At 42.4% G+C, this 18,979-nt stretch overlaps 1 long non-coding RNA gene across 1 annotated transcript in view; it reads right to left on the bottom strand.

Annotated features, from left to right (window-relative positions):
* Positions 1-14,482, bottom strand: part of LOC116358307 (uncharacterized) — a 32,421-nt gene extending 17,939 nt beyond the window's left edge. Inside the window, exons 1-3 of the long non-coding RNA XR_004206197.1 lie at positions 14,327-14,482; positions 9,681-9,929; positions 8,873-8,975 (exon numbers count right to left, since the gene is read on the bottom strand). This is a non-coding gene — a long non-coding RNA (uncharacterized LOC116358307). The remainder of the gene's footprint in view (positions 1-8,872; positions 8,976-9,680; positions 9,930-14,326) is intronic.
* Between the last annotated feature and the right edge of the window lie 4,497 nt (positions 14,483-18,979).

Here is an 18,979-nt window from a genome sequence, read left to right on the forward strand (position 1 = left end):
AGCTGCTCTGACAGCTGGTGCTTAAAGCTAGTGAGGGAGATATGAGTGTCCAGCTTCATTGATTTTTGCAGTTCGTTTCAGTCATTGGAAGCAGAGAACTGGAAGGAAAGGCGGCCGAAGGAGGAATTGGCTTTGGGGGGGACCAGTGAAATATACCTGTTGGAGCGCGTGTTACAGGTGGATGCTGCTATGGAGACCAGTGAGCTGAGATAAGGGGGAGCTTTACCTAGCAAAGACTTACAGATGACCTGGAGCCAGTGGGTTTGGCGACGAATATGAAGCGAGGGCCAGCCAACGAGAGCATACAGGTCACAGTGGTGGGTAGTATATGGGGCTTTGGTGACAAAACGGATGGCACTGTGATAGACTGCATCCAATTTGCAGTGGTGTCGTCTGCGTAGAGGTGGATCCGAGAATCACCAACAGCAAGAGCGACATCATTGATGTATGCAGAGAAAAAAAGTTGGCACGAGGATTGAACCCTGTGGCACCCCCATAGAGATTGCCAGAGGTCCGGACAACAGGCCCTCTGATTTGACTCACTGAACTCTGTCTGAGAAGTAGTTGGTGAACCAGGCGAGGCAGTCATTTTAGAAACCAAGGCTGATGAGTCTGCCAATAAGAATTTGAAGAGTCGAAAGCCTTGGCCAGGTCGATGAATACAGCTGCACAGTATTGTCTCTTATCGATGGTGGTTATGATATCGTTTAGGACCTTGAGCGTGGCTGAGGTGCACCCATGGCCAGCTTGGAAACCAGATTGCATAGCGGAGAAGGTATGGTGGGATTCAAAATGGTTGGTGATCTGTTTGTTAACTTGGCTTTCGAAAGACCTTAGAAAGGCAGGGCTTTATAGATATAGGTCGGTAGCAGTTTGGGTGTAGAGTGTGTCCCCCTTTGAAGAGGGGGATGACCGCGGCAGCTTTCCAATCTTTGGGGATCTCAGATGATACGAAAGAGAGGTTGAACAGGCTAGTAATAGGGGTTGCAACAATTTTGGCAGATAATTGTAGAAAGAGAGGGTCCAGATTGTCTAGCCCGGCTGATTTCTAGGGGTCCAGATTTTGCAGCTCTTTCAGAACATCAGCTATCTGGATTTGGGTAAAGGAGAAATGGGGGAGGCTTGGGCAAGTTGCCGTGCGGGTTTCAGGGCTGTTGACCGGGGTAGGGGTCGCCAGGTGGAAGCATGGCCAGCCATAGAAAAATGTTTATTGATATTCTCAATCGGATTTATCAGTGGTAATAGTGTTTCCTAGCCTCAGTACAGTGGGCAGCTGGGAGGAGGTGCTCTTATTCTCCATGAACTTTACAGTGTCCCAGAACTTTTTCGATGCAAATCTCTGTTTGAAAAAGCTAGCCTTTGCTTTCCTAACTGCCTGTGTATTTATTGGTTCCTAAATTCCCTGAAAAGTTGCATATCGCGGGGGCTATTCAATTCTAACGCAGTATGCCACAGGATGTTTTTGTGCTGGTCAAGGGCAGTCAGGTCTGGAGTGAACCAAGGGCTATATCTGTTACAGGTTCTACATTTTTTTAAATTGGGCATGCTTATTTAAGATGGTGAGGAAAGCACTTTTAAAGAATAACCAGGCATCCTCTACAGACGGAATGAGGTCAATATCCTTCTAGGATACCCGGGCCATGTCAATTAGAAAGGCCTACTCGCTGAAGTGTTTTAAGGAGCGTTTGACAGGGATGAGGGGTGGGGGTTTGACCGCAGACCCATTACGGACGAAGGCAATGAGGCAGTGATCGCTGAGAACCTGGTTGAAGACAGCAGAGGTGCATTTGGAGGGCAGGTTGGTTAGGATTATATTTTTATTTTATTTATTTTTATTTTACCTTTATTTAACCAGGCAAGTCAGTTAAGAACAAATTCTTATTTTCAATGACGGCCTAGGAACAGTGGGTTAACTGCCTGTTCAGGGGCAGAACGACAGACCTTGTCAGCTCAGGGGTTTGAACTTGCAACCTTCCGGTTACTAGTCCAACGCTCTAACCACTAGGCTACCCTGCCGCCCCTATCTATGAGGGTCCCCATGTTTACAGATCTGGGGTTGTGCCTGGTAGGTTCATTGATAATTTGTGTGAGATTGAGGGCATCACATTTAGATTGTAGGATGGCTGGGGTGTTAAGCATGTCCCAGTTTAGGTCACCTAACAGCAGGAGCTCTGAAGATAGATGGGGGGCAATCAATTCACATATGGTACAGGTGGGGGCAGAAGGTGGTCTGTAGCAAGCAGCAAAGGTGAGACTTGTTTCTGGAAAGGTGGATTTTTAAAAGTAGAAGGCACTGGAGCTAGGCACTGCAGGGCCTGGATTAACTCTCCATCACCAGAGGAACAGAGGAGGAGTAGGATAAGTGTAGAAAAGGCCCATGGAGTTGGTGGAATAATCCTTTAATTCATTGCCACTTACTCAGCTTTAATTGGGTCAGGTGGAAATGTCCGACAGATCTCAACTCCATAAAAGGAGGAAATTGCCATCGCCTGATCTCGCTGCTTTCTGTTCCTTAAATATACCACTTTATGGTTATAGGAATTCCTGCCTCAGTCTCATCCATTCCTCTGTCACCTGACACGTGACCACCTGTTCACCTTCAATGTCAGTCATCCTAACCCACACAGATTCCACTAATCTTTCAATAAGGGTACGTCTAAAGGCTATAAGAACTGGTCGTCTAGTACGTCCAGAACAGAGAGTAAAAGGAGCATGTTTCTGGGCACGGTAGAATAGATTCAAGGCATAATGTACAGACAAAGGGTATGGTAGGATGTGAATACAGTGGAGGTAAACCTGTGCATTGAGTGACGATGAGGGGGATATTGTCTCTAGAAACATAATTTAAACCAGATGAGGTCACCGCATGTGTGGGAGGTGGAACTAAAGGGTTAACTATTAACATATTGAGCAGGGCTAGAGGCTCTACAGTGAAATAAGGCAATAATTACTAACCAAAAGAGCAATGGACAAGGCATATTGACATTAGGGAGAGGCACGCGTAGCCAAGTGATTATAGGTGTCCAGTGAGTAGCTCGGCGGGCAGGGGACACGGCGATTCAGACAGCTAGCGGCCCGGGGATAGCAAGCTATTAGAAGGGCCTTAGAGGTAGTTGCGACGGAAGAAGTCTGTTGTAGCCCCCTCGTGCTGTTACGTCGGGAGACCAGTCGTCATGGATCAGCAGGGCTCCGTGTGGTAAAGAGGTCCAGGCCAATTGGCAAAATAGGTATAGTGGCCAAAGAATTTGTCCGATGCGCCTCTTCAGCTAACAGTCTGATATGCTCTAGACAGCTAGTGGGCCGTGACTAGCAGGCTAGCAGATGGGCATTCAGGGGACGTCTCCACGGAGGAGCCAGTTGAAAAAAAACCTTGGGCGAATTACGTCGGTAGTCCAGTCATGATGGGTTGTCGGTTACGTCGGTAGTCCAGTCATGATGGGTCGGCGGGGCTCCGTGTAAAATAGGTATTGTAGCCCAAAGAGTGGCTGATGGGAGTTTTGCCCTAGCTTTAAAATTATTTGTTTGCAAGTTTTGGGGTTTTGATGTTTTATTTTTGTTTACAATTATATACATTTTGCTTCCAATTGTTTAATCATTACATTCTCAACTTTATTTTTCATGTTCAGGATTTATTTCATTTTGAATTCAATACATGTGGTGTGAATTTGACTCCATAGGACTGGCTGGGCTGAAGACTATGAATAGTTTTAACATTTTCAAAATAGGTGGATTCCGTCTTGCAATGGAAGCCTCAACTGCAAGGGGTTTTGTGTTTCCACTCCTTTCTGGACGTCCCCATTGAAATGCATGACATCCGGCGCAACATAACGGAATGCTTATTGGTAATGTGAATGAGGGGATGGTTTGGGATTCACCGTAAGTGTTGCAACGAAAACCGTTAAAGAATCAAACACCAAATGTAGCGAAACAGGGATGGAACTACCTGCATTTGACCAATAGAAACTCTTGTTTTCGGTGCAAAACATTTTACGTTTGGAATAAACTGTTTCTGTTGTGAAACATTTTGCAACAGAATCTACGTAATGAATACACTTCTGGTTCAGCAAGGCTTTTCCTACATCCACGTGTGCAACTTTCCAGAAAATTCCTGTGCAAACGCAAACTGGAACACCATAGATCAGGGTTGGGCAACTTTGATGGTGGTGGGGGCCACACAAAAATCTGAACTCATCATAAGGGGCTGCAGTGACATGCTGAAATTATACACATTTTGCCATAGGGCTTAGAGAAGAGTTTGCAATTTCATAACAAATTTCATGTAATTCTACTCATTTTGCCATTGGGCAGAGGAAAATTAGCAGTTTTACAGCAAATTTCCTGCAATTCTACAATTTTTTGTCATTGGGTGGAGATAAATGTTTGCAGTTTTTAATATGAGATCTGAGTGAGAGTGACTAACAAAATCAATGGGGGACCCCGGTCAGTAATTCAACCATGATTAGGCCTACTACAAGTTAAGAAAGCTGGCCGCTATACTAATTTACCAATTTAAAAATGTTTAGCTGACTTGGGCTTAATGAGTTACAATCTGTGCAGGACATAAGAGAAAAACTGCTGATGCACAACCAAGTTTTGAAATTGCACCTTGTGTATTATACCATACTAACTAGCAACAGTAAATTGAGACCCCGCCTGGGGGGGGGATTGATCCGAGGGCCTTCAAAAAAGGGGTGCATGCCTGTCATAGATGGTTTGCTTTCATGTTTCAAATACACAATAAACTTTCTCCCTCCCTTTGTATAAACCTGTGGTCAAAACCTGATAAACAGCTTAAAGGGATCATTTGGGATATTGGCATGGAAGCCCTTTATCTTCTTCCATTTTTAAGTTAAAGTCAATGCTAATGACTGAAAGTATATGGTAACAGCTAACTCACCTGAAAACCACTCACCTGCATCAACATGTCCTTCATTATGTCTCATAATGTGCAACATGAAAAACTATTAAAATTAAAAAGCTTTGCAAGCTGAAGTCAATGAACATTTCACAACTGTGGCCCTTTGGCTCCCCTTTGGTAAAGCCTACTTGAACTTTGAGCAAAAATAATGTGAGTTGGTCAAGGACAACTCTTACATGTGTGGGTGAATCCAAGGGTGTTTTTCATCTTCTGTTCAGATGATATTCCCCCGACATTGTAACCGATTTCAAATGGTGCTAGAAATAGAGGAGACTCTAAACACCAAAAGAAAATGGTCAACCTTGGCAAGAGGGGTCATGAAGGAGGGCGGCAAGGTGTGAGGGGGGGGGGCAAATTACGTTAACAATATCCGCCATGCCAAATGTGTGAGAAATTATGAGACCGATGTAGGCCTACTGTATGCCTGCTTTAAATTGTGTCTTTCTTACACCAAGAACACTGATTTCAAATGGTGCTAGATATGTTATTGATACTCTAAAACACTGTCTGAAACCAGTTTCCAGGGGAAGTTATGAACAGGGCTGTGTATGAGTCTGCATTGGCCTCCCAAGTCATCCAGCCCTTTAGAAGTTTCAGAATAAAAATAGTTATTATCAACTGTTGAATAAACAGTGGGTGCTGTCTGTGCATTGCTTTCAGTCCTTATTGAACAGTATCAGCCACATTTGCATGAAAATAGGCTTAAAAGGCAAGTGCAATTTATCATAGCATGATGTCAATCATAAGGGCTAAAAAGTGCATAGACAAACGTTTCAGTTATTCAACCATCATCAGTTCATCAATGTATCACTTTTGGCATCATGCAGAAATACGAAGGACATATCTTTGCATTTCTCATCTCTTCTTTTGGATTTGTCAAAATTATTACTAGTACTATCATGTAAAGTGCATTCGGAATGTATTCAGACCCGTTGACTTTTTCCACATTTTGTTATGTTACAGCCTTATTCTAAAATGGATTAAATTATTATTTTTCCATTATCAATCTACACACAATACCCCATAATGACAAAGCAAAAACAGGTTTTTAGAAATGTTTTCAAATGTATTACAGATAAACAGAAATATCACATTTACACCCTTTACTCAGTAATTTGTTGAAGCACCTTTGACAGGGATTACAGCCTCTCTTATTTGGGGAGTTTCTCCCATTCTTCTCTGCAGATCAGCTCAAGCTCTGTCAGGTTGGATGGGGAGCGTCGCTGCACAGCTATTTTCAGGTCTCTTCAGAGATGTTAGATCGGATTCAAGTACGCACTCTGGCTGAGCCACTCAAGGAAATTCAGAGACTCGCCCCGAAGCCACATCTGCATTGTCTTGGCTGTGTGCTTAGGGTCGTTGTCCAGTTGGAAGGTGAACCTTCACCCCAGTCTGAGGTCCTGAGTGCTCTGGAGCAGGTTTTCATCAAGGATCTCTCTGTACTTTGCTCCGTTCATCTTTCTGTCGATCCCGATTAGTCTCCCAGTCCCTGCCATTGAAAAACATCCCCACAGCATGATGCTGCCACCACCACCATGCTTCACCGTAGGGATGGTGCCAGGTTTTCTCCAGACATGACGCTTGGCATTCAGGCCAAAGAGTTCAATCTTGGTTTCATCAGACCAGAGAACATTGTTTCTCATGGTCTGAGAGTCTATAAAAAGGCACATGACAGCCCACACACTCCAAGTAGGCTGAGCATTCTACTGAGGAGTGGCTTCCATCTGGCCACTCTACCATAAAGACCTGAATGCTTTCCGAATGCACGGTATCAACAGATTTTGATTTAAGACATCTTTGCAGGATGGGTACCAAAGCCAAGGTGCACATGTACCATCATCATGGATACCTTACAAGGAGGAAGATGCCCAATGTCACCAATTGAGCAGTTGTCCATCATCCTGCCTCCACAGCTGGTTAGGTACAACACCACCACCCCATTAAAACCTCTTAAGGATCTACGGGATCAGTGTCCCTATACTGGGAGGGTTGTTGCTAACATTCCCTAATGTGACTAGAATGACATAAGTAACAGCAAACTTTCCAGGACATAGACATGTCATATGGGCAGCAAGCTTAAATTATTGTTAATCTAACTGCACTGTCCAATTTATAGTAGCTACAGGGAAAAAATACCATGCTATTGTTTGAGGAGTGCACAACAACAAAACACTTTTATCACGGCAACTAGATTGATACATTCACCTCTGAAGGTAAATAATGTACTTCAGTAATCGTGCTCTGATTTGTCATCCTGAGGGTTCCAGAGATAAAATGTAGCATAGTGTTGTTTGATCAAATACATTTTTTATATTGAAATGTAGGAACTGGGTTCTACAGTTTGAACCCCTGCTATTTCTGTATTCTCCTACAATAATTTCACATTTCCAAAAACTTCAAAGTGTTTCCTTTCAAATGGTATGAAGAATATGCATTTCCTTGCTTCAGGCCCTGAGCTAGAGGCAGTTAGATTTGGGTATGTCATTTTAGGTGGAAATTTAAAAAAGGGTACGATCCTTAAGAGGTTTTAACAATATCTTATATGTTCAGTACTTTCCCCTTGCCATTATTATAGCATGGCCAATTTAAGATCACGGTTGAGCTGTAAATATATAATTTTCTTTATCTTAACTCTATTTTTTGAACTGCGTTGTTGGTTAAGGGCTTGGAAGTAAACATTTCACAGTAAGATGTATTCAGAGCATGTGACAAATACAATTTGATCTTGTCAAAGAGCCATTTAGGCCCATTTTAGACGTATACATGCCCCCTGTAACACCCTAAGTTCTGTGAACCATACATGATACAGACACCGCCAACAGCATACCACCCTCCATCCCACTGCTGGCTTGCTTCTGAAGCTAAGCAGCATTGGTCCTGGATGGGATTGTCCTGGCTAAATTCCTAATCTGACCCTCATACCATCACGGTCACCTAATCATCCCCAGTTTACAATTGGTTCATTCCTCTCCCCTGTAACTATTCTCCAGGTTGTTGCTGTAAATGAAAATGTGTTCTCAGTCAACTTACCTGGTAAAAAAAATAACATATTTGTGTCATTATACTCCTTATAGGGTTGTATCAAATATTGAGTATGTCTAGATTCTGAAATAAACATTTTCAAATGAATTTAGTCAAATTTAAACATATTAATATTAATATCTCAAAATGACCCTTTTTGAATTAGCTTCTTTTAGGACACATTGTTTGTAAAAATACAATACGTCAAATTCGTAACAACACGTACAATTTCAACGGTGGGCTCTCTGTTACTTTTAATGATGAAATTGACATGATTGGTTAATGACCAACAGCCTTTCTTTAGGATTGCACATTCAGCAAATCACCAGCAGAGGGAGTTCCCTTTGAATCCATTTCCCCATTCACTGTGTTGGTAGTGCACATAAAATGTATCATACCTTCAGAATTTGCAGCGAGCCCACTCTGAAATCTTTATGTACTTGTTCCAAACAATATGTCTTAAAATAAACACAACCAAAAAGGGTACTTTTGAGATAGTAATATTTTTTTTTTTAAATGAATGATCATTTTTCTGTATCATGTACAATCCACAGATCATAGGCTTTTACAGGAGGCATGTAAAGGTCAAAAATGGCCTAAAATGTCCCCTTTCATCATGATGAATTTTTTTGGGTGTGATACAAATGTAAAAAGCATATCAAACATCCTTCCTCCCAATTAAGTTTCTATGTTAAAATTGCCAGAACAATTTGTGATACCAAAAATCATTTCCGGCTACGCTGGCATAGAATCTCCCAGATATGACGACGAGAAACTCAAGAGACTATTTAGCCAATCAAACTGTAAGGACGTATGGAGTTAACTAAATCACAGAGGTTTATGGCTTGGAATCATGTGTAGAGTTTCACTAAGTCTGTTGGTAAGGTTGAATTTGATTTCAGCTCCGAGTTGTATGAGAGAACATTTGATTACCTCATTGTTGCATGTTGTCAAGTAGAGAACTGCAGGCCCATCTCTCTGCTTAATAGCATTCTGGGATGCATCCCATCTTTCTGGCCACCATGGGGTCTCAGCTCTGCCAGAGACAACATAAGAGAGATGAGTGTCATCTTCACTGTTTAAGTGAGTGTGTGCTTCAAGGAATGAGTTGGTTATGCAGAATTGGAGAGAGAAAGAGGATAAAAGTATCTAACTTACTCAGAACTAGGAACACAATATCTGGGTTAAAATACTAACTGTCTTCCTTAATCACGCTACATTTTAAAAGATCTCTACCATAAAAATAAAAAAAACAATGCCTCTAAAGCCAATTAGTGGCCATCTTCCACTTCCTTGTTGTCATCCAATAAGAGGACACAGGGTCCTCCTCATAGACTAATAGGGGGGAAATGCATCCACTTAGCCTGTGGTCCAGTTGCTGCATGAGAAAGTATCCCATCCGATTACGACTGCTGCTTATGTTGAGTCACCAAGCGAGCAAGTTTAACGACTCCTCTCATATGGAACCATAATATACAGGACTCTGTTGTGCCGCTTTAAGAGAGAAGCTCTTCCAGGAAGCACAACTCGGATCCCTCCCCTGACTGACTGACATGGGATTGGAGAGAGCAAGAGAGGCAGGGAGAAAGTGAGACAGACGAGGGAAGAAAAAGGCACAGATCCAGCTTATCCCTCTGCTGGCACACTGAAGAGGAGAGAAGTAGAGATCACTGCATCAAGGCATGGGCCTTCAAGAGCCACACAGTAACTAATTTCCTGGCAGGAGAAGTACGCCACTCACCCCAGAGCTCACTGCAGGAAAAGTGGGTAGGGTGGGCGGGTGCAACTGGATGGACGAACCCAGGCCAGGGTAAAAAAAAAGTCATCTACCCATCTCTTCATGGTCTCCTGTGGATTTCCTGAAAATCAACATGTGCCTTGTACATGTATCCTCCCCTGAGCCTCCCTCTGTCCACTCGACATGCATGCACTTTTTTGACCCATCGAGGTTTTCACTGCAGCTGTGAGAGTCGTTCAGAGGAGAAATTATCTGGAATGAGAAGAAAACATATCTCTCACTGCAAGGATATTCATTCCAAAGAAGTACATCTGAAAATCTTGCTGCAACCCGGGTAATGTGCGCCACACAATCAGCATCCTGCAGCTTATCCACACTCTTCCTTGGATGAATACAGAATCTCAAATGACAATGCTGTAGAGCACAGTTAATAAATACAAACATAACAAAATGCACGGCAAGGTAAACCCTCAAGGTAAACCAAGGCTTTAAAGTTCTGCCTGATCGAAAATAAAATGACCCTGGCCTCAACATGCTGTTGCCCTGCGGATGTGGAAAAACTGACGTAGCAACTAATTCCAAAATCTCCTCCTCTGTCTCCCTGTCACAATTTCCTGTCTCTCACCCCTCTGGCCATATTCTCACTACACTGACTGCTACGGTTGTTTTATTTTCTCACGTCAACAATACAAGTTTAGTCTGACAGTTAGCCTCACTCACAAACAGAAGCACAGTCTCTCCAATGGGGTGATGCAGTTGTTCTTTCTCCAAGCATTCCCACTGTATACCTAAAAACAAATGCAGCTATTTAAACTACTCAGGCTGGCAGACTCACCACTACGTTGTCATCTAGTTTAAGAGCCACCGCAAGCTCCTCTCTCTTCCCTCTCCCTGTTTTTGCTCTTCTCTTTCCTCACAGCTTTAACATTGTCATCGTGAACTGGGTCCCTCGCGCACCCCCTCTCTACTGTTCGCAGTTGCTCTGTTTTCTGTTTCAGAGCTGAGTTTGCTTCTGCTTACCAAGTCACCTGACTGTCTACTGCTTTTAAAGGCACATCGTACCCTTTTAAACCAAAACAAAGGCCTGTTTTGGTTTTGTGAGGCCATTTTGTGGCCCTTTTTAGGCAGTCAACAGGGTGCCAGTTGATATTGCAAAACCTATAGTTTTAACTACTGCACTGTTGGAGCTAGAAACATAAGCATTTCACTGCACCTGCGATTGTATCTGAAAATGTGTTCACGACCAATACAATTTGATATAGGCTACGTACATTGTTTGTAGAGCCATTTATACTTTAAGGCATGCTTTACTCATTTTAGGACATCCCATTGTCTATGATGAGGCAGGAGTGGCTGTTGTTGAGAAGGGGAAAGGCACTGGTACAGGTCATTCAAGGCTAGAGCATTTGCATGGGTTCCAGACGTAACATGGAGGGCTGGGTGGAGGGGGGCAGGTGACAAAAAGCATAGACAGATTGTCCTCTTATAGATTAGAGGTCCTAATTTATCTACCATGCAATGAGATGACAGAGACTATAATAACATTCAAACATGTACATTCAAAAGTTAATCCTATGAAAAAATATGATGAATATATTCCCATGTCTTATATGTTGTATAATGTAAGAGAGAGGGGGCACATTGATTTATATGGTAAATTACAGAAATAGCTACCCTCTCTACACATCAGCCACTCTGCAATGAAGGAGAGAAGGTGTAGCAAAGCTTTGTTGTCTACGTTGCTGAGGTGCAGTGATACCCCAGGGACTCTGAAAGGAAAAGCAACGAATTGAGAAATTCTGTGAGAGATGAGATAGTGGGCAACCTGCTCAGGCTCCTGATACGCGTGACATTGTGAATAGCTGGCAGGAGGGTGGGGTTAGCAGCGAGGCTATTGACGGAAGAGTTGGCTAACACCCTGTACACTCTGTTCCACCTCTTGCTCTGTCTGTAGTGAAATGTAAGCTGCACGTCACATGATCAAAGAGGTGGTTTGTGTGCATCACAGAGTGGAAGACAAATTACCTGCAGTTTTTTGCCTATGAGGTCTGTCTGTTTCGTACAAATACTTTGTAGTCTATAAACTCACTAAGCTTAACATGAAAGTACTTACTACTGTATATGCAGGGAATTAATGGAATGGAGTTGTGCATCTCACTGACATATTGGAAAGAATAGTATTTTTAACAGGGAAAATAACAAAGCGATGCACATTTTAATAATATGGGCACAATAGGTTTTTCCCCTCAACAGCACTTTTAAGTGCAGAGCTGATAATGATGCCTGTGAACGAACACCGCTTCTTCCCACTTGTCTATTTATACATCATCATCCAGCAGGCAGTGGGGTTTAATTTGAACACTTTCATCTCTTTAGCAGTATTCCACCTCCCAAACTCTCATCTCCATGTAGAAGGGATCCGTTGTAAAGACACGTGCCAGGGTTGCTGTTTTCTCTAAATTGAATTTACAGGTGATTCAGTTCCTGCAGTAAACAACATTTAGTTTGGATGTTTTCTTGCCATTGCTACAGATTGAGAGATACTGAGTATTGACAGACAAAAATAGCATTTGCTATTTCTAAACTCAATTTAGTTGTACATGTCTTTCTTTCATAGTCCTCAACAAATGCATTGATGTTAGATGTCAAAATCAAGCTTTATTTATACAGCACATTTCAGACATGGAATGAAACGCAACGTGTTTTACAGGAGAAAAAATAAATAAATAATAAAAAATAAAAGCTGAAATACTTACTACATTAAAATCATAAGATAAAAGATATGCATGTGTGTGTGCTTTTTTGTTTGGCTGGAACAGCAGCCTCACAGAATAATAGAAAAACTGCTGTCTCTGAAAGTGGGTCAGTTCATAAACTGGTCAGTAGAGGGAGGATATGGTAAATATTTGCATCATTTTGTTATGAAACAACTATTTTGTGTTGGTTTTTATATCAAAATCTGAAGAAACATTGAGTCCAGAGTCTACGACATCCTGCAAGCTTTCAATGCACAGATGCTGAATGCATATTTCTATTCAGAATATAACTGGGGAAGTTCTTTTAAAACACCATCATTTTTCACATACAAGATTTCTAGCCTGAGGTGGCATAAAGCATACATAAAGCCTCTTATTGGTGACTGGGCAGATCTACTTGCCAGGTGTCGTCAGCGATGGTCCTGTACTGTGACTCTGATACATTTTCACCTGTGTAGTTTCATGACCTTCCCCCCAGGGGGAAGCAGTGGGATGGTGCTAGACATCAACCGTTTGGGTCATTGGCCAGGACTGGGAAGCTTGTGGCTTGACTGTCAACAATAGTGGCATCACAACAGGTGTGTCAAGCTCCTATTGTGATGTGGGCTTTTTCTGGCATGTGTAAGTTTTATTCTGCTCCCAGTAGAAACGAGCCAAGCCTGCTAAAGGACTTAACCTGTTCGGATGCCCCATCATGCCTCCAATACAGAAGGGGAGAAATCTAGGGGTTTAGCGTCTATTATTTTTCACATTTATAAAACTGAGCTCATTTAGGCCCCCTCAGCTGTTTATTATGTCTGTAAATTATTGTAATATGGTGCAAAAATCTCTTTAATATGAAAAGTAACTACCTAGAGATGATAATATGATGCCATGAATGGAGAAAAGGCAACACCGTCATGGGAATATTGCTGAACAGCGCCCCCATCCTTATTGGAACAGGGTGTTTTGGTTTCTTTACATCTATATTTGCATTTAACATGTTGGTCATTTAGCAGATGCTGATCAAGTGCGCACTGTCATGCAATCCCAACAAAATAAGTGTCATTATGGCCTTCATTCACATACAGGCATAACATGAATATTTAACAACGCTAGTAGCACCGGTAGTCCTTTACAAACACGAATTTAATGATGATAAAAGCACCATCTTAATTAATTGATCAATAGATTGTTTGTTATAACAATATTATAACATGTTATTTTTCTATATCTCTTATTTTTTATTATTGAGATGTGTTGTGCTGAATAATAATGATTATGGCCACGAGGACATCATTGACCTGCCATTATGAAGTGCGTAACATCCTCCTCGCTCCTACGACACGATTGTTTACACACATCCATCTCTTGCGCAGCATCCTATTCCCAATCCCGGTTTCACACGCCATCTCGTCGCCAACATTTTAGCCTACCTGACATTCCTTTATCCAAAACAAATATCCTATATTCAGTAAAGGTTTAATCGTCCCAAGGTATGTTTCTAAGCGGTTTCCAGGATCTGTGGTTTGACTTCAATTCCCACCGGATTCCATTGTGTTTGTCGCAATAGCACTCGCTCCCTCTGACGCAGTCAAATTTACCTAGTTACCTATCGATCGTAACTAATTGAGAATAGTAATTTTATTTGATTAATGTCTACCTCCACTATGTATCGCTTACTAAATTGCCATTTTCAGATTGATTTGAAGATTAAGAACATTTTGAGAGGACCATCATATTCATAATGCATTTATTATATGCTATACCCTATACACTTTGACATTTTAGTCATTTAACAGTCGTTACTAGGCTACATAGTTTGCATTAAGCTACTGAAATAGGTTATGCATTTCTGTATTTCCTAGTATAAAAATATGTCTTTGCCTACTTGGACAGCCTGAAATAGCTTACCTCAAAGTATGTTTTCTTTCCTCCCTTGGGGACCCATTCAGCTAGATTATGTTTTCAATGACTGGGTTGTCACCTGTTTCTATGAACGTGTTGTCATTATTTTCTATCTTGAAGCACTGCTCACATTGTTACAGTATCCCCATCGACTTTTCCAAAGCGAACCCCGCCCATTACACGCCTCCGTTCGCTCGTTGGCCAGATTCTGGTATTATTTTGCCTACGTTGGAATCACATGTGGTTGACGCATGTTTACAAACATTGGAAGACATCACATGGCGATGGGACCCAGTTTACCGCAAACCACTCGACGTTAACGCATCGATTGGAACCAATGCAAGTAGGCCTGCAGGAGGTTTACATAATCCCTTCAGGCTTCAAAATAAACATCTTCACATGGATATACCATTGCCTTGTGCATGTTTACAATAGACCCTCCATAATGTTTGATAGTAAAATAGGCCTATAGGATTTTAGCTCATAGTAAGTAGGAGGCTATAGGGTATAGTGTCTTACATAATTACTTTGTTTTATGTGGGGGGATATCACACAATGTCTAATTGTGTTAGTATACAAATAATCTGTATGGAACAATTGCTTATTGGAGAAAGTTTTACTTTGGTATGCAGGCAGCCGGAAGGAAAGTTAATGTGCCAGTGAGGGAGTTCGATTTACCTCGCAGCTTCACCCAATGAGAGGGGTTTGAGACGTTTTAAAACTGATTTCATTAGTTTTGAAACTGGGCTGCCCCCTGGGGGTGCGCCAAGTGCCATATTGAAAGCCGACAGCGATGTCGGAAGCACGTGGAGTAATGCGTTTGGATTCAGTATCCCCAAGGAAAATTACTTAGAAAATTTTAACATACATTTGATGGAAAATACATGTTCTATGTTACTCAATGATTCATGATGCAGTTTTGTTGACATGGCCTGGTGATTCTCGATTTGAGCAGGGCGATCCTCCCTCACTGCTCATAATAAAAACGCATTACCTGCCTTCTCAAAGAAAACGACTTAAAATATTTTACGGAAAATCCCTTTTTCATGTTTCTCAACAAGTTTTTTTTAAAATGATGGCCTGGTGATTCTCGATTTGAGCAGGGCAATCCTACCTCACCGCTTTTGCTCGCTGACGGGCCATAGATCGGTTCACCCCAGTTCAGTCTAATCGTCCCTCAGTGTACCTAAACTGTTATTGTAATGCCTTCTTCAATACAGCAGAGGGCAATATGATACAGCGAAAACACAGGCCTATTACCAGTTGTCATTACTTTGCTGCGTAGTTTGATTTGAACAGTAAGACCTTATACGCTCCTTATCAACTATAATGTTCCTGATAGAAGAGGTTTTGTATGTGCATTTTTACTACACATCTAAACTAATTTATGCATTCATATTTAAATGCACATTTGTGGAATGAGAAGGTTTGTACAGTGCAATACATTACAGTACAGTAGAGCACAGTAGAGAACAGCACAGTACAGAACAGTAAAGCACAATAGAGTAGAGTATAATGTATTGTACTAAACTCTACTGTACTGTACTGAACATATCTACTTTACCGTACTGTGCTGTACTGTAACTGTACTCTAAACATCAAATCAAATCAAATGTTATTTGTCACATACACATGGTTAGCAGATGTTAATGCGAGCGTAGCGAAATGCTTGTGCTTCTAGTTCCGACAATGCAGTAATAACCAACAAGTAATCTAACTAACAATTCCAGAACTACTGTCTTATACACACAAGTGTAAGGGGATAAAGAATATGTACATAAAGATATATGAATGAGTGATGGTACAGAGCGGCATAGGCAAGATGCAGTAGATGGTATCGAGTACAGTATGTACATATGAGATGAGTATGTAAACAAAGTGGCATAGTTAAAGTGGCTAGTGATACATGTATTACATAAAGATGCAGTAGATGATATAGAGTACAATATATACGTATACATACGAGAATGAATAATGTAGGGTATGTAAACATTATATTAGGTAGCATTGTTTAAAGTGGCTAGTGATATATTTTACATCATTTCACATCAATTCCCATTATTAAAGTGGCTGGAGTTGAGTCAGTGTGTTGGCAGCAGCCACTCAATGTTAGTGGTGGCTGTTTAACAGTCTGATGGCCGTGAGATAGAAGCTGTTTTTCAGTCTCTCGGTCCCAGCTTTGATGCACCTGTACTGACCTCGCCTTCTGGATGATAGCGGGGTGAACAGGCAGTGGCTCGGGTGGTTGTTGTCCTTGATGATCTTTATGGCCTTCCTGTAACATCGGGTGGTGTAGGTGTCCTGGAGGGCAGGTAAAACTTAAAACTTGCTACCCTCTCCACTACTGTTCCATCGATGTGAATAGGGGGGTGTTACCTCTGCTGTTTCCTGAAGTCCACAATCACCTTAGTTTTGTTGACATTGAGTGTGAGGTTATTTTCCTGACACCACACTCCAAGGGCCCTCACCTCCTCCCTGTAGGCCGTCTCGTCTTTGTTGGTAATCAAGCCTACCACTGTTGTGTCATCCGCAAACTTGATGATTGAGTTGGAGGCGTGCGTGGCCACGCAATCGTGGGTGAACAGGGAGAGGGCTCAGAACGCACCCTTGTGGGGCCCCAGTGTTGAGGATCAGCGGGGTGGAGATGTTGTTGCCTACCCTCACCACCTGGGGGTGGCCCGTCAGGAAGTCCAGTACCCAGTTGCACAGGGCGGGGTCGAGACCCAGGGTCTCGAGCTTGATGACGAGCTTGGAGGGTACTATGGTGTTAAATGCGAGCTGTAGTCGATGAACAGCATTCTCACATAGGTATTCCTCTTGTCCAGATGGGTTAGGGCAGTGTGCAGTGTGGTTGAGATTGCATCGTCTGTGGACCTATTTGGGCGGTAAGCAAATTAGAGTGGGTCTAGGGTGTCAGGTAGGGTGGAGGTGATATGGTCCTTGACTAGTCTCTCAAAGCACTTCATGATGACGGAAGTGAGTGCTACGGGGCGGTAGTCGTTTAGCTCAGTTACCTTAGCTTTCTTGGGAACAGGAACAATGGTGGCCCTCTTGAAGCATGTGGGAACGGCAGACTGGGATAGGGATTGATTGAATATGTCCGTAAACACACCAGCCAGCTGGTCTGCGCATGCTCTGGGGGCGCGGCTGGGGATGCCGTCTGGGCCTGCAGCCTTGCGAGGGTTAACACGTTTAAATGTTTTACTCACCTCGGCTGCAGTGAAGGAGAGGCCGCATGTTTTGGTTGCAGGCCGTGTCAGTGGCACTGTATTGTCCTCAAAGCGGGCAAAAAAGTTATTTAGTCTGCCTGGGAGCAAGACATCCTGGTCCGTGACGGGGCTGGTTTTCATTTTGTAATCCGTGATTGACTGTAGACCCTGCCACATACCTCTTGTGTCTGAGCCGTTGAATTGAGATTCTACTTTGTCTCTATACTGACGCTTAGCTTGTTTGATTGCCTTGCGGAGGGAATAGTTACACTGTTTTGTATTCGGTCATGTTTCCGGTCACCTTGCCCTGATTAAAAGCAGTGGTTCGTGCTTTCAGTTTCACGTGAATGCTGCCATCAATCCACGGTTTCTGGTTTGGGAATGTTTTAATCGTTGCTATGGGAACGACATCTTCAACGCACGTTCTAATGAACTCGCACACCGAATCAACGTATTCGTCAATGTTGTTGTCTGATGCAATACGAAACATATCCCAGTCCACGTGATGGAAGCAGTCTTGGAGTGTGGAATCAGATTGGTCAGACCAGCGTTGAACAGACCTCAGAGTGGGAGCTTCTTGTTTTACTCTACTGTGCTCTGTTGTGCTGTACTGTGATGTCTAAACTTGTAAAACATATAGTGCATTCGGAAACTATTCAGACCCCTTGACTTTTCCACAAATTCAGCTACTTCACAGCATTATTCTAAAATGTATTAAATCGTTTTTCCCCCTCATCATTCTACACACAATACCCCATCATGACAAAGCAAAAACAGTTTTTTTTTAATACATTTTTGCAAAGAAATACAAATATTAAATGTACATAATTATTCAGACCCTTTACTCAGTACTTTGTTGAAGCAACTTTGGCAGCGATTACAGCCTCAAGTCTTCTTGGGTATGACACTACAAGCTTGGCACACCTATATTTGGGGATTTTCTCCCATTCTTCTCTGCAGATCTTCTCAAACTCTGTCAGGTGGGATAGGGAGCCGACAGGAATAAACATCTCTCCGGTAAGAAGAAGGGCGGGGTATATGTTTCATGATTAATGACTCATGATGTAATTGTAACAACATACATTAACCCTGTTCACGTGACCTAGAATTCCTCACAATCAAATGCCGATGGTATTATCTCCCAAGAGAACTCTCCTCGGTTTTTGTCACAGCCGTGAAATATCCCCCCGCAAGCAGATACCAGAATGGCCATCAAGGAACTTCACTGGACTTTATGCAAACTGGAAACCATATATCCTGAGGCTGTATTTATTGAGCTGGGGATTTTAACAAAGCTAATTTAAGAACAAGGCTACCTAAATTCTATCAGCATATTGATTGCAGTACACGAGCGAGCAACACGCTCGACCATTACTACTCTCACTTCCGCGATGCATACAAGGCCCTCCCCAGCCCTCCTTTTGGCAAATCTGACCATGACTCTATCTTG

This window comes from Oncorhynchus kisutch, linkage group LG1, assembly GCF_002021735.2.
Source record: "Oncorhynchus kisutch isolate 150728-3 linkage group LG1, Okis_V2, whole genome shotgun sequence".
NCBI lineage: Eukaryota > Metazoa > Chordata > Actinopteri > Salmoniformes > Salmonidae > Oncorhynchus > Oncorhynchus kisutch.